The following is a 14,362-nucleotide window of genomic DNA, read 5'->3' as shown; positions in this document are numbered from 1 at the left end:
GTATCACTGGGGGGGGGGGTGTCACTTCTCATCTTCCACAACCATGTCACAAAGAACAGGGTGTGTGTCTCCTATGGGAGGAACTCAGGCTGGGGCCTTTTGAATTCAGGGGCAATGGGGGTGAGGAACCCTCAGCGCCCTAATGGCTGCTAAGTGTCAAAGTTCACATCACTCTTTCCTTCTCTTTCATCTTCTTTCTCTCTCTCTCTCTCTTTCCTTTCTTTTCTTTTCCTTCTTTCTTTTTCTTTCTTTCCTGCTTTCTCTCTCCTTTCTTCCTTCTTTTCTTTTTTCTTTTCATTAATTCTTTTTCTTTCGCTTTCTTTCCTTCTTTTTCTTTCTCTTTCTTTCCTCCTTTCTCTTTCTCTTTCTTTTTTCTCTCTCCTTCCTTCCTTCTTTTCTTTTCTTTTCCTTCCTTCCTTTCTCTCTCTCCTTCCTTCTTTTCTTTTCCTTTCCTTCCTTCCTTCCTTCCTTCCTTCTTTCCTTCTTTCTTTCTTTCTTTCTTTCTTTCTTTCTTTCTTTCTTTCTTTCTTTCTTTCTTTCTTTCTTTCTTTCTTTCTTTCTTTCTTTTCTTCCTGCCTGCCTGTCTGTCTGTCATCCATCTTTTCTGGTGGTGGGGGTGTTATGTGTGTGAAGTCTGTGGGTATGTGTGTGTCATCTGTGCGCAGTCTCTCTGTGTGTAATGTGAATGTGGTTTGTGTTTGTGTTTTGTGTATGCATGCGATGTGAGTTTATTTGTGTCTGTTATGTGCATGTAGTTTGTGTGTGCGTGTTGTGTGTGCTATGTGTGTGGGTTTGTGTGCGTAACTGTTATATACTTGTGTTTTCTGTGTATGTGTGTTACATATATGTGTTATGTGTATATGATTTGTGTGTATATGTTATGTATATGTAGTTTGTATGTGTATATATGTATGTGATTTGTGTATGTCTGTTATGTGAGTTTTGTGTATGTGATATGTATGTGATTTCTGTGTGTGTGTGTGTATGGTGTGTATGGTGCATGCATGTTGAATGTGCAGGTGTATGTATGCAAACACCAGAGCAGCACACCAGATGTCTTCCTCTACTGCCCTCTACCTTAATGTCTTGAGACAGGGTCTCTCACTAACTGGAAGCTCGTTGGTTTAGCTACACTGACTTGTTAGCCAGCAGACCCTCGAGATCCACTGTCTCAGGCCGAGCACCGCAGTGCCGGGCACCCACGGCGCCACAGTGCCGGGCACCCACGGCGCCACAGTGACAGGCACACACAGCTCCTCCCAGCTTTTCGCGTGAGGACTGAGTCTGTGAACTCCAGTCCTCATGCCCGCAAAGCAGGTGCCCCGAACTCCTGGGCCATCTCCCCAGCCTTGTTTTTGCTCTTTTTAAACAGGACCCTGTTCACACGGCCCAGAGCAGTCTCCAGCCCAAGACATAGGCCAGGATGAACTTGAAATACTCACGCTCCTGCCTCGATCTCAGGCGTGATGAATCAAACCCGGCCTTATGGATTTCATGCATGCTGGGTGTGCGCTCTACCCACCAAGCCATCCTCCCCACACGTCTCCCCTCCGTTCTTACCCGTATCCCACCTTCCCTTTCCCTTCACTGTTGTCTTCCGGCCCTCTCGGATTTGGGGTCCCACCTTTTAACCAACACCTGCCCTTTCTCTCCAAATTAGAAGACCACCCCCTCCCAGAGCTGGGCTGAGGGGTGACCCACACCATAGAAACAAATCAGCGCTCAAGAGTGAAGGGCTGGAGAGGGACTTCTGAAGGAGAGCCAGAGACTGGAGCTCACAGGCTGCTAAGACGAAGGGACGGTCAGAGAGGACCACGGGACGCGAGGGGACCCGGAAGAGGAGGCAGCATCCAGACAGACATGTCAGAGCTGAGAAGCAGGTCTGCCGACTCCAAGGCTTCAAGATCAGCAGTAGCCACAGAAAGGCGCCCTGAAGGAGCTGGAGAGACAGTGCAGTGTGTGAGAGCTGGCTGCTCTTCCCGACGTGGTGAGTTTGGGACGGGAGCACGTACCCACAGAGCAAACGTGGAAGCTCAGAGGACAAGCCATTGAGCATCTCTCCTCTCCGCAGACGATCGGATTTGGCAGCAAGCATCCTTACATGCTGAGCCACCGCACCAAATACTCTCCCTGGCCAAACCGTCAATCACAGCTCAGGTGCCCTCAGCCATCATGCCTCATGAGTGCCAGGGTTACAGGTCTACACAACACTCCTAGCTTGGGCCCCTTCATTCATTACACGTAACACATGTGTTACATATGACAACACTAAAGATCGGGGGTGGGGGGGAGCGTGAACCATTCCTATCTCTTGTAACCTGGCTTTAGTATCCGCGTGTAGGGGCCCAGGGCATGCCCTTCCTATGAGCTGGGATGTCACCTCCCAGCCCAGCGGCTGGGGAAGCCGGGTGCATGAGGAATCTCCAGCTGGGTCTCTATCAGACAAAGCTGGCAATAGCCAGGTATGCCCCGCCCCAGAGATCTGGCCCACTATAAGAGGGGCTACTTGCCCCTCCTCTCCCTCTCTCTCTGCTCTCCCACACTCTCTCACCTCTCTGCCCCTTGGGCTCTCCTCCCCGCCCCCCCATCCACGTGGTCATGGCCGGCCTCCACTCCACTTCTCTACTCTCTCTCTCTCTCTCTCTCTCTCTCTCTCTCTCCCTCCCTCCCACTAACTCCCATCCCCTACCCTGAATAAACTCTATTCTATACCATGTCTGTGTGTGTGTGGTCCCTCAGGGGGGCCTGGACAAAGGCCCGCCTGGGCGCCCCTCCCCCACGCCACCGCACCACACTCCCTTAACCCCCATCCTCTCTTTTTAAGCCCCTTCATTTGGTGCTGCGACTTCGGGTGAGAAACACCATGGGTTTTGCTTAAGCCCTCCAAGCCCCACACTGCGTAGTCTTGGGGCCACACTATTTTTTTCTCCCTTTGTTCATTTTTTTCCCTCTGGGGAGCCGGGTGCTGGCGACCCAGTCTGGGAGCCTCTCCTGCACTGCTGGGGAAGCACCGTGTCCTCCCTCATCAACACTGTGTCTCTCCAGCCTGGGAGAGCCCAGGAGAAACAAGGCCCGCTTCAGGGTTTCCCAAGGAGAGGCCGGCAGCAAAAGGCAGAGTGGTGGTGGGGGGGGGGGGGGAGTGAAGAGGAAAGAGAGAGAGGAGGAGAGAGGAGAGGGCAGGGAAGACAGAAGCAGAAGCAGGAAGGGAGAGGAAGGAGGGGGAAAGATGAGGGAGGAGAAGGTAGTGATGATGATGATGATGATGGTGGTGGTGGTGGTGATGATGATGCTGATAGTGATGATGAATGATGACAAAAAGAGCAAAGGTATCAGACAAGGAGGAAGAATTCCCCGTGCAAGGGGCTCAGGAGTTGGGGTGTGGGAGAGACTGAGGAATGCTGGCAGAAGTGGAGAGAACAAGCAGTACCCAAGCAACACTGTCAGCCCAGCTGTTGCCCCCAGGACGCAGGCGTGAGCACCAGAACCCTCCGAGTCTCTCCTCCCCATCCAGCCTCTTCCTGCTCTGCAGGCCTCACAGCCCACCCACCCCGACCCTTGCTCAGGAGTCCCGAGGGTCTCACCAGCCCCTCTCTCCGCGCAGCGCCCCCCTCACCTGCTTCCCCAGGGGAGGCCCTGAGGAGCCAAAGGAGACAGAGCGGCAACATGGGCGTCAGCAGGCCGGGAGCAGAGCAGGACCCAGAGCCACGTGGGAGAGGTGTGGAAGCAACGCGCCGTGGATCCTGGTCCCGACACGACACAGCCACAGCAGGACTGGCTTTCTGCCTTGCCAGGTATGAAAATGGAACAATTTCACCTTTGAGCTGGGCAGTTTCCCTCCTTCTCCCTGCTCGCTACCAGGACCTCAGTGCTGTGCAAAGGCAGGGAACAGGAAGCTAGGACAAGGCTGTTAGGGGCCCGGCGGGAGCGCCCCACCCTTGTCCCGCCTGCCCCCCACGGCTCCATCCCTTCCAAGGACGCGGAGGACGCCCTCCTCCCCCTGCCTCCTGTAAAGTATACACCAGAACAAAGCCTCGGAGTCAGTCTTTCTGCTTTGCTTCAAGTCCCCTCTACCGTCTCTCCACATGGCGGGCCTCTGGGGCTGTGACTCCACTGGGGAATAACGCAGAATTTAACCAGAAAGTCTTTTTCACTATCAGAAGAGCTGGACTGGGTCCCAGGGAAGGAAAGGCGGCTAGCCACCGGAACAAAAATGCTGCTTTGGTGTCGAAGGCAGCGGTGGCAGAGAGTTCAAATCCCTCAGAGCCCATAGGCAAGACAGTGCGAGGCCTGTAACCCCGGGGCTGGGGAGACGGGGACAGGCAGGTCCCAGAGGCTTAGCTGGCCTCACCAATGTGGGAGCACCAGATCAGTGAGAGACCGTGTCTGGAAAAATAAGGTAGAAAGTGAGGATGGGGGTCAGGAGTGAGGGATGGGGGAGTGGGGGAGGGGAGGGGCTGCGGGTTGCGAATACGCATACACGCATACACACACACAGTAATTTAAAAAGGACGCATACAAGAGTGGGGAGGGGAGGGGAGGCGGAAGAAGAGACAAGAGAGGACAGAGGAAGAAATACGATCCAAGTACAACACCACGCTGCTTATATACCATATACCACATATGAAAGTGTGCTAGGACGCGTTCTAAAGAAGAGAAAAGGTGAAGCCCGGCGGGCAGCGGCGGCGCACGCCTTTAATCCCAGACCTTGGGTGGCAGAGGCAGGCGGATTTCTGAGTTCGAGGCCAGCCTGGTCTACAGAGTGAGTTCCAGGACAGCCAGGGCTACACAGAGAAACCCTGTCTCGAAAAACCAAAAAGAAAAAGGAAAAAAAAAAACAAAAGAAAGAAAGAAACAAAAAGTGATTTGATTTTTTTTTAATTTGGGCAGCCCTGGGGATCAAACCCCGGGACCTCTGGAATGCTTGCAAGCTCTTTAGCACTGAGCTACATAGCCCCAGTCCGTCTGTCGGTCTGTCGTCTGTCTGTCGTGGTTCTGAATGAGAGAGGCTGGGAGCTGGCTGAGCAAGGCGGAGCAGGCGCGCCCTGCTCTTTGGAGAGCCCTGGTTTGCTTCACAGCACCCGAGCAAGCGAGCAGGCTCACAACCATCGGCCACCTCAGTTCCAGTGGCTCTGTAGCCCCCCTCTGACCTCTAAGGATTCCTGCATGGATGCGGTGCACCTTGTTAATTCCCTACCCCACAACCTCTTACCCACCCTCTTCTCTGTTCAGGCAAGCATTCCCACACATGTCTGGTGCCCTCTGGTTAATTACAGCTCCAGTTAAAAGAAAAAAAAAAAAGAAAGAGGAAAAAGAATATGGCAGCATCCCAAGATGGGTTATTGCCACTCTGCAAGACAATGAGGGCCGTGTCGGCCATGATTGTATAATTGTATAGCCTGCTCCAAACCTTGGTTCAACCTTGGGGGGTGGGGGGTGGAGTGCCACCAGGAAATCATAGAATAGTCATACTATGGACTACCATGCCCAACACAGAGAAAAAGGCAGGAACACCAGGTGTGTGGCACAGATGTCATCTTGGGAGGTGGAGGCAGGAGGATTGTGAGTTCCAGCCAAGTCTGGAGTACAGAGTGAAAGGGAGGGGGAGGGAAGAGGAGGGGAGGACAGAACTCAGGAGGGAGGGGGAGAAGAAGGAAGGAGGGGGGGATAGAAGAGCTTAGGTAGAAGTAGGTCACTGGGTCAGATCACTGTTGGAGGTACTGTCCCAGGCCTCTGTCTCTCTTCCTTGGTTTCCTAGTCTCATGCACCACACCATCCCACAGTGATGCTCTGAGCCCTCCAAAACGGTGAGCTCAAATGAATACGTTGCCTTTGGGTAGTGGTGGTTTATGGCAGGGACTTGATAACTGACACACAGTTGGGGCTTGGCAGGAGGTCCTCGAGTTACCCGGGCATGCCCACAAAGGCAACCCCAACCACTTCCCTCTTCCTCCCACAGACCCAGGAAGAAAGCAACAGCTTCCTCTACCTTGTCGCTCGGAGATGTTCCACCTCATCACTGCTCCAGAAACTTTTGTCAAGATAATGAATGCACATGCACACATGCGTTCATTAGATGCGTTCAGAGACGACCTGAGTCCAGTTCCCAGTGTGTGTGCATGTATGTATGCATGTATGTATGTATGCATGTATGTATGAATGCATGTATGTATGTATGTATGTATGGTGGATCAGAATCACCTGTAACCTCAGCTTTGGGGAATCTGGCTTCCCCTTCTGGCCTCTGTAGATAACTGTATTCATACACACACACACACACACAAACACACACACACTCGTGCATATACACACAGTCATAAGTAGAAAAATAATTTTTAAAGAAATAAATAAATAAATCTTTTTTGTTGCTATTATTATTTGAGACTGAGACAGGGTTTTTCTGTGTAGCCTTGACTGTCCTGGAACTCACTCTGCAGACCAAGATGGCCTCGAACTCAGAAATCCATCTGCTTCTGCCTTCTGAGGGCTGGGATTAAAGGTGTGTGCCACCACTGCCTGGCTGTACCTTTCTTGTTTTGAGACAAGGTCTCTCTAAGTCTTTTAAATCTGTCCTGACCATTGTACTGTGTACCTTTGACAATTTGAAAGTAATTAGAAAATGTATTTTCTTTGGTTGGTGGTTTGGTGGAGGAGCACCCTCATAGGGGCAAAGGGGAGGAGGGAGAGGGGGATGGGGGAGTTGTGGAGGGGTAACCAGGAGGGGGATATCATTTGAAAATGTAAACGAGGGCTGGAGAGATGATTCAACAGTCAAAAGCACTGACTGCTCTTCCAGAGGTCCTGAGTTCAATTCCCAGCAACCACATGGTGGCTCACAACCATCTGTAATGAGATCCTATGCCCTTTTCTGGTGTATCTGAAGACAGCAACAGTGTACTCACATACATGAAATAAATAAATAAATCTTTAAAAAAAAAGAAAGAAAATGTAAATGAATAAAATGATTAATTAAAAAAACAAAAGCGTATTTTCTCTGTGTGTTTGAAGGAAATTAGAAAAAATATAGTTTATGGTTGAAGGCACAACTTAGAGGTAGCCTTCTAACCTACCATGCACAAGGCCCTGGGTTCAATCCCCAGTAACATAAGAAATAGATACATTTTTTCCATTTTCATGTGCATGTATGTGGCGTACATGTTTTACATGTATATAGGCATGTATGTATGGAGATATTCATGCATGTGTGCATACATGTACATGGAGGCTGAAATCATGTCAGGAATCATGCTTGGTTTCATTTCTACTTTGTTCATTGAGGTAGGGCAGCTCAGTCACACCCAGAGCTCACTGGTACGACTAGTCTTCCAGCTGGCTTTCTCTGGGGGACCCCGTCTCTACCTCCCATCTTCCAAGACTGGAATTACAGGCTGCATCTACATGTGTTCTGAGGACCCAAACTCCAGCCCTCACTCTTGTGGGCACAGGGGGCGTGGCTTTAACCGGTGACTTGTCCCCACAGCCACACAAAATGTGTTGTCTTAGATTTTGCTATTCTGGTGTTTTGAGACAGGATCTGTCTACATAGCTCAAGCGACTCCAGTGCTCAGATTGTAGATGATTGCTAGAAGTTTGAGGAGGCCAACCTGGTCAACAAAACAAGTTCTAGACCAGCAGAGGCTATATAGTGAGACACCACATCAAAATAAACAGCAAACAAAAAATAAGACCAAAGCCTGTGAGATGGGTCAGTGGACAGGAGTGCTTGCCACCAAGAGTGATGGCCTGCGTTCAGTCCCTGGAGTCCACATGACGGGAGACTGGGAAAATCCTGAAAGCTGCCCTCTGAGCGTCACACAATTGCCAGCGTGCGTATGTGTCCTTCTTAACACACACGGTTTTTAAAAAATAAATCTACCTGCCTCCTTAGTGATCAGTCTAATAAAAAGTAATAAAAACCATTAATGGGGGCTGGAGAGATGGTTCAGTGCTTAAGAGCACTGACTGCTCTTCCAGAGGTCCTGAGTTCAAATCCCAGCAACCACATGGTGGCTCACAACCATCTGTAATGGGATCCAATGCCCTCTTCTGGTGTGTCTGAAGACAGCCGCAGTGTACTCAATCAAATAAAAATAAGTGAATATTTTTTTAAAAACCATTAATGATTTACTTTGTATTTGTTAGTTACATGCATATTTGAAGGGGGTGTCTGCTTAAATGTGAGAGCAGGTACCCAGAATAGCGAAGAGAACATTGGCACTCCCCGAGATGAAGTTATTAGTGGCGGTTGTGAGTTGTGCAAGGTGGGTCCTGAAAAATGAATTTAGATCGTCTGCAAAAGCAGTTCCCACTCCTAACCACTGAGCCATCTCTCCAGTCCCTTCAATAAAAAGTTTAACAGTTGGGTAGACAGTGCAGTTGGCAAAGTGCTCGCCTTGCTGTGAGAGTCGGTGTATCAGTCAGGGAACAAACGTCAGGTTATGTCACAGTCACAAACAGCCCATGAGGCTCCGTGTTTTACAAGCACAGAAGTTTGTCATTCATGTGACTTAGTCACCCCAGTCTCGTCCCCTCCTCTGGGATCTGGAATGATGGAGAAACACTGTTAGAGAGACACTGTTTATCTCACTGCAGAGGGAAAACCACTGCCCTGCTTTCATTTCCATAGCTATGCTAATAAAAGGTGACAAGATGTAATTTAGGGAAGAAAGTGGTTTATCTGGCTCGCAATTCCACGTTACAACCATTGTGGGGAAGTCAAGGTGGGAACTTGAAGCAGCTAATTGCATCAAGTCCACACTCAAGAGCAGAGAGACATAAATGTATCCACGTTCACTTGCTCATTCAGATCCAACCGGATTCCCTGTCAAGGGAGTAGTGCCACCCACTGTGAACTGACTTTTCTTACACCAATTAATATAGAAAAATGCCCCTCAGGTCACCACAAAATAGATGATCTTCCATTAAAGCTCTCCTCCCCAGGAATTCTAAACTGTGTCAAGTTGATCATAAAAACTAACCATTGTGATCTACAACTTCCTTTTAAAGGTTGTTTACCTTTAATGATGGTATGTGTGTCCATCACGTGTCCTGCTGGCTAAAACAAGTTGTGTGCTGTTCCTGGAACTTACGGGATAAGGAGACAAGATAAGGATATTAAAGATAATGGGGAGAAGCAATTGAAAGTCATAAACCAAGTCCGATTATCTGAGGCAGGGACATATAATTGGTTCCCGGCAGTGAAAGTAAATATTTCTGATAAGTAACACAATATACCACAGATGGAATTCCTGAGGTGAAAATGGTTTTCCTAATCAAGATTTTAACAGTGAGGGCTGGGGATATTGATCAGTGGGTGAAGTACAAGGGTCAGAGTGCAACCCTCAGAACACATGAAATAAACTAGGTACTGTAGTTCACACTTGTAACCCCAGACCCAGGGGAGCAGAGGTGGGGCCATCCCTCAGCCTGGGCCAGCCAGCCCAGCCTGCTTGACAAGCTCCAGGTTCAATGAGGAACTTGCCTCAAAAAAACAAGGTGGGTCTGGGGAGGTGGCTCAGAGTTTAAAGTGCTTCCCTTGCAAGCTTGAGAACTGGAATTTGGATCTCTAGAAACTCATGTAAATTCCAGGCAAGAAGGAGCGCGTGTAGTTCTAGCCCTGGGAGGTGGAGACAAGGGATTTGTAGAGCAAACCAGAGAGAGCAAGATTAGCCATATCAGTGAACTCTGGGTTTGATTGAGATGCCCTGCCTCATTGAATAAGGTAGAAGAGCTACTGCGGATGAACCCAGACATTAACCTTGGATTGCCCGCTCACAAGTGCATAGCTACCCTCCCACATGCACTGACACACATGCAAACACACATACACACACACACACACACACACACACATACACACAATGAGGAATAAAAACAAAACTACGGGCTGGTGAGATGGCCCAGCAGTTAAGAGCACTGACTGCTCTCCCAAAGGTCCTGAGTTCAATTCCCAGCAACTACATGGTGGCTCACAACCATCGGGAATGAGACCTGACGCCCTCTTCTGATGTGTCTGAAGATAGCTACAGTATACTTACATAGAATAATAAATAAATCTAAAAAATAAAAGATAAAATAAATAAATAAAAATTTGGACATCATCTGAGGGAGAACAGTTGGCCTTGCTCTCTGGCCTCCACACACATGTGCACACACAACATGTGCACACACAACATGTGCACACACATATACACATACATGTGCACACACAATGTGCACATATACAGGCACACACACACACACACACTACTTAACTAAGCATTAACAACGTTTCATTCCTACAGTGGCACTGGTAGATGGAGCCCCTGGTAAGCTTTGTCGGAGCTGTACAAATGGGGACGAGGCCTGTGGTGGAAAATTCCCTTTCAGGAGCTTGGCCAGGGGCACAGCCTGATATGGCCAACGATGTTGGTGAAGACCCTGAGCTGTTGAAGGCACATTCCTTCATTGTTCTGGAAAGACTCGGACATGGTGGTCACACCGAAGGAAGGAGATTCCTCTTTGGTCTGGGCAGAGTTAGCCAGCTGCCTGCTCTGGTTTCATTTCTATTTCTGTGATAAAATTGCCCCAGGAAAAAGAAACTTGGGAAAGAAAGTAGTTTGATGCCTATTAATTCTGTGTCATAGTCCATCACTATGGAGAAGTCAAGGCAGGCTCCTGAGACAGTTAGTGACATCACATCCACAGTCAAGAGCAGAGAAAATGAATATGGGCATAAAATTCCTTGTTTGATAGTGCTCAGCTTGCTTGATTTCTGCACAGTTCAGGACCCCTGCCTAGGGGATGGTGCTACCCCTAGTGGGCTGGATCTTCCCACGTTGATTAACTCGAAGACAATCTCCCACAGACACACCCACAGGCCAACCCAAGGTAGATGATTCCCCTTACTGGGGCTTGTCTCCCAAATGATTCTTGACAGTTAAAAGTATCATAGTGCTTATGGAAGCTAGGAGGCGTCTATCAATGGGAAGGAAATGGTTTTAATACAAGCTCCTCTAGACACTGAGATCATGTGAGAAACACAGATGGTTACGGTTTATGTCTCTCTCTCTGGCCATTTTGTGGCCACAGTAAAAAGTATTTGGGCTGAGTGCAAGATAATAGAATAATAAAAAGAAGAAGAAGAAAAATTTAAAGATAGTAGAATAAAATCATCAATGTATTTCATTTTCTTTTGTTTTTTGTTTAATTTTTATTATATGTACTGGAGCCTGCCTATGACAGTTTGTGTGTAGAGATCAGAGGACAACTTGTGAGAGTCGCATGTGGGTCCTGGAAATCAAACACAGGTCATCAGATTTGGAGGCAGGCAAGTGTCTTTATCCACACAGGCATCTTGTTGGCTCTTGATGTAGCTTTGAGACAGGTTTCATATAGCCCAGGTTGGCCTCAAACATATTATGTAGACAAAACTGGTCCTGAACTAAGCGTTATGATAACAACCGCATACCACCATGCCAGCAGCCTTCAGCATCTCTTTCTAAAAACTACATGTGTTTGTTTGTATGTTTGGGGTGCAAATACCATAGCTTACCATGTGTGGTTCTCAGGGATCAGCTTGGTGGCAAGTACCTCTAACAGCTAAGCTGTCTTACTAGCCTTTAACATTGTTTTTGTCTGTTTTGAGACAGGGTCTCTCTATGCAACCCTGGCTATCCTAGAACTCCCTATGTAAACCAGGCTGGCCTTGAACTCACAGAGATCTTTCTGACTCTGCCTTCCAAAGCTGGCATTAAAGGCATGTACCACCACAAATGGCCTTCTCAACATCTTAACGTGATAAAAGCATTACAGGAATATTGAGAGGCCAGGTGTGGTGGTATACACCTTAATCCCAGCACTCAGTGAGCAGAGGCATGTGGAACCCTGTGAGGTGGACAGCTTGGTCTATGTAGAAAATTCCAGGCCAGGCAGGCCTACATAGTGAGACCCTATCTCAAAATAAAAAAAGGCAATATTGAGAATAGAGATATATTTTCAGGTGACTATATATACCACAACCCATTTATGTTATATGAATTTTTAATTTGTTTTCTAATCGTTCTGTGTGTGTGTGTGTATTTGGGTATAGCAGAGCAAATATATATTTATGAAGGAGAAGTTAGAAAGAACTCCAGCACAGAATAAGAAGGGCTTTATGGGATCAACATCCTCTGTTTGGTGTGTGTGTGTGAGAGAGAGAGAGAGAGAGACAGACAGACAGACAGAGACAGATTTTTCTCTCATATATTATACATATTATCATATATATATGATACATACACACATGTATATATACATATACACCAGGAAAATATGTATACATATATATGAGAGAGATAGAAATATCTCACCTAAAATCTAATACATTTTTTTAATTAAAAAAAAAATACACAACCAGTAGTGTCTTATTCACGTTTCCTGACGCTGAGTACAAAACCAGGTACTTAACTCCAGGACACCCAAAGGCAGCTTCCTTCGGCCATACAAGATCAGGCTTTATCTACTGTTCCCGATTCTGGTAAGGATTAATAACCTCATAAAGTTAAGCACAGAGCTTATCCTCTCAGAAGGGCACATTCAGTGAGTTAAAGCCGTGAAATGACGCGTTTATGGATTTATGAGTCGCAAAGAAAGCTTACGCAAACATGTCTCCGATGCCTAATTGTTTTTTCAGGGAGACTTTGAAAGGCAAGCTTGGCTGCCTGAGTGAAACAGGACCCGACCTGGGGATCGCCTCTCCGCTCTCTCTGGTGCTGTTCTCGTCTTTCTTAGTGTCTTCCTCTCGGAGTGTGAGCAGCCAGGAGTTATTTTATAGCTGCACACCTTGCACATTGCAGCAAGAGCAACTGTCGCAGTCCTGGAGATACCCAGGAGGCCACTGGGTGGCTCCTGCTCGTGCAAACAGAGCAACATAGTTAATGTTCACTCTAACAGGGCATCTTAGGTTTCTATTGCTGTGATAAAACACCATGACCAAAGAGTTCTTGTTGGTGGGAAGGTTTATTTCAGTTTACAGCTTGTAGTCTATCATCCGGGGAAGTCAGGGCAGGAACCTGGAGGTAAGAACCGAAATTGTAGCTGTGGGAGGTCACTGCTTCCTGGCTCGATCCCCATGCCTTTGCTCAGTCTGATTTCTTAGACCATCCAGGATCACCACACAGGGTAGCACCACCCCTGTGTGCTCCGCCCTCCGACATCAATCACTGATCAAGATAAGGCACCACAAACTGTCTGGTGGGGGGCATTTTTTCAATTGAATTTTCCTCTTCCAAAATGGCTCTGCAACATCTTCTGGTGTGTGTGTGTGTATGTGTGTGTGTGTGGTATGTGTGTATGTATGTGTGTGTGTGTGTGTGTGGTGTGTGTGGTGTGGTGTGTGTGTGTGTGTGTGTGTGGTATATATGTGTATGTGTGTGTGTGTGTGGTATATATGTGTATGTGTGTGTGTGTGTGAGAGAGAGAGATTTCTCTCTCTCTCATATATTATACATATTATCATATATATGATATGTATATACATACACACACACATATATATATTATCATATATATGATATGTATATACATACACATATGTATGTATATATATATACAGGGTAGTATGTATAATGTATACACACTCACACTTATAAGAGAGAAATATCTTACATATATCTTACATAAGCCATAGCTTACATACGAACACAAAATCTAGCCAACACACAAGGCTGAAGCCACCATGGTGACACACAAATGGGTCTATATCCAAGCACTTGTAAGGCAGGATAAGGCAGAATGTTCGTAAGTTTAAAGCCACCCTGAGCTACACAGGGAAACCCTGCCACAGAACGAAGGCAGCTTAGTGGACTCCACAGCCTGGTCGGTACAGTGAGACTCTGAGGGTCAGAGGGCATCTGTCTCAGAGAGGGAGAGAGGAAGAGAGATACTCTGCCTCAAAAAGGAGAGAGAAGAAAGAAAGAAGAAAAAGATAAGGTGGGAGAAGAGAAAGGAACTGGGAAAGAAGATCAGGAAGAAAACAAAAATGAAAATGTCTTTTTTATTTTTAATCATTTACTGTCTTTCACACAAAGTACCATGTAGCCCAAGCTGGCCTTCAACTCCGTACACATAGTGGAGGATGAGCCTGAACTCCTAATCCTCCTGCCTCTACCTCCCATGTGCTGTGATTTTATAGATGTAGACACCCTGCTCAGTTTTACTGTCAATTTGATGCAAACTTGAGTCAGGTAGGAAGAGGGAAGTCCCACGTGAGCAGTTGCCCAGATCTGCCGGGCCTGGATGTCTGTGAGAGTTGTTTTGGTTGTTGAAGGGCCCAGCCTACTGTGGACTAAGCAGGTGGTCCTGGGCTGTGAAAACAGCTACCTGGGCGTGGACTTGTGAGAAA

This window comes from Apodemus sylvaticus, chromosome 22 (assembly GCF_947179515.1).
Source record: "Apodemus sylvaticus chromosome 22, mApoSyl1.1, whole genome shotgun sequence".
NCBI lineage: Eukaryota > Metazoa > Chordata > Mammalia > Rodentia > Muridae > Apodemus > Apodemus sylvaticus.
The sequence above is the reverse complement of the archived record's forward strand: the minus strand, read 5'-3'. Positions refer to the sequence as shown.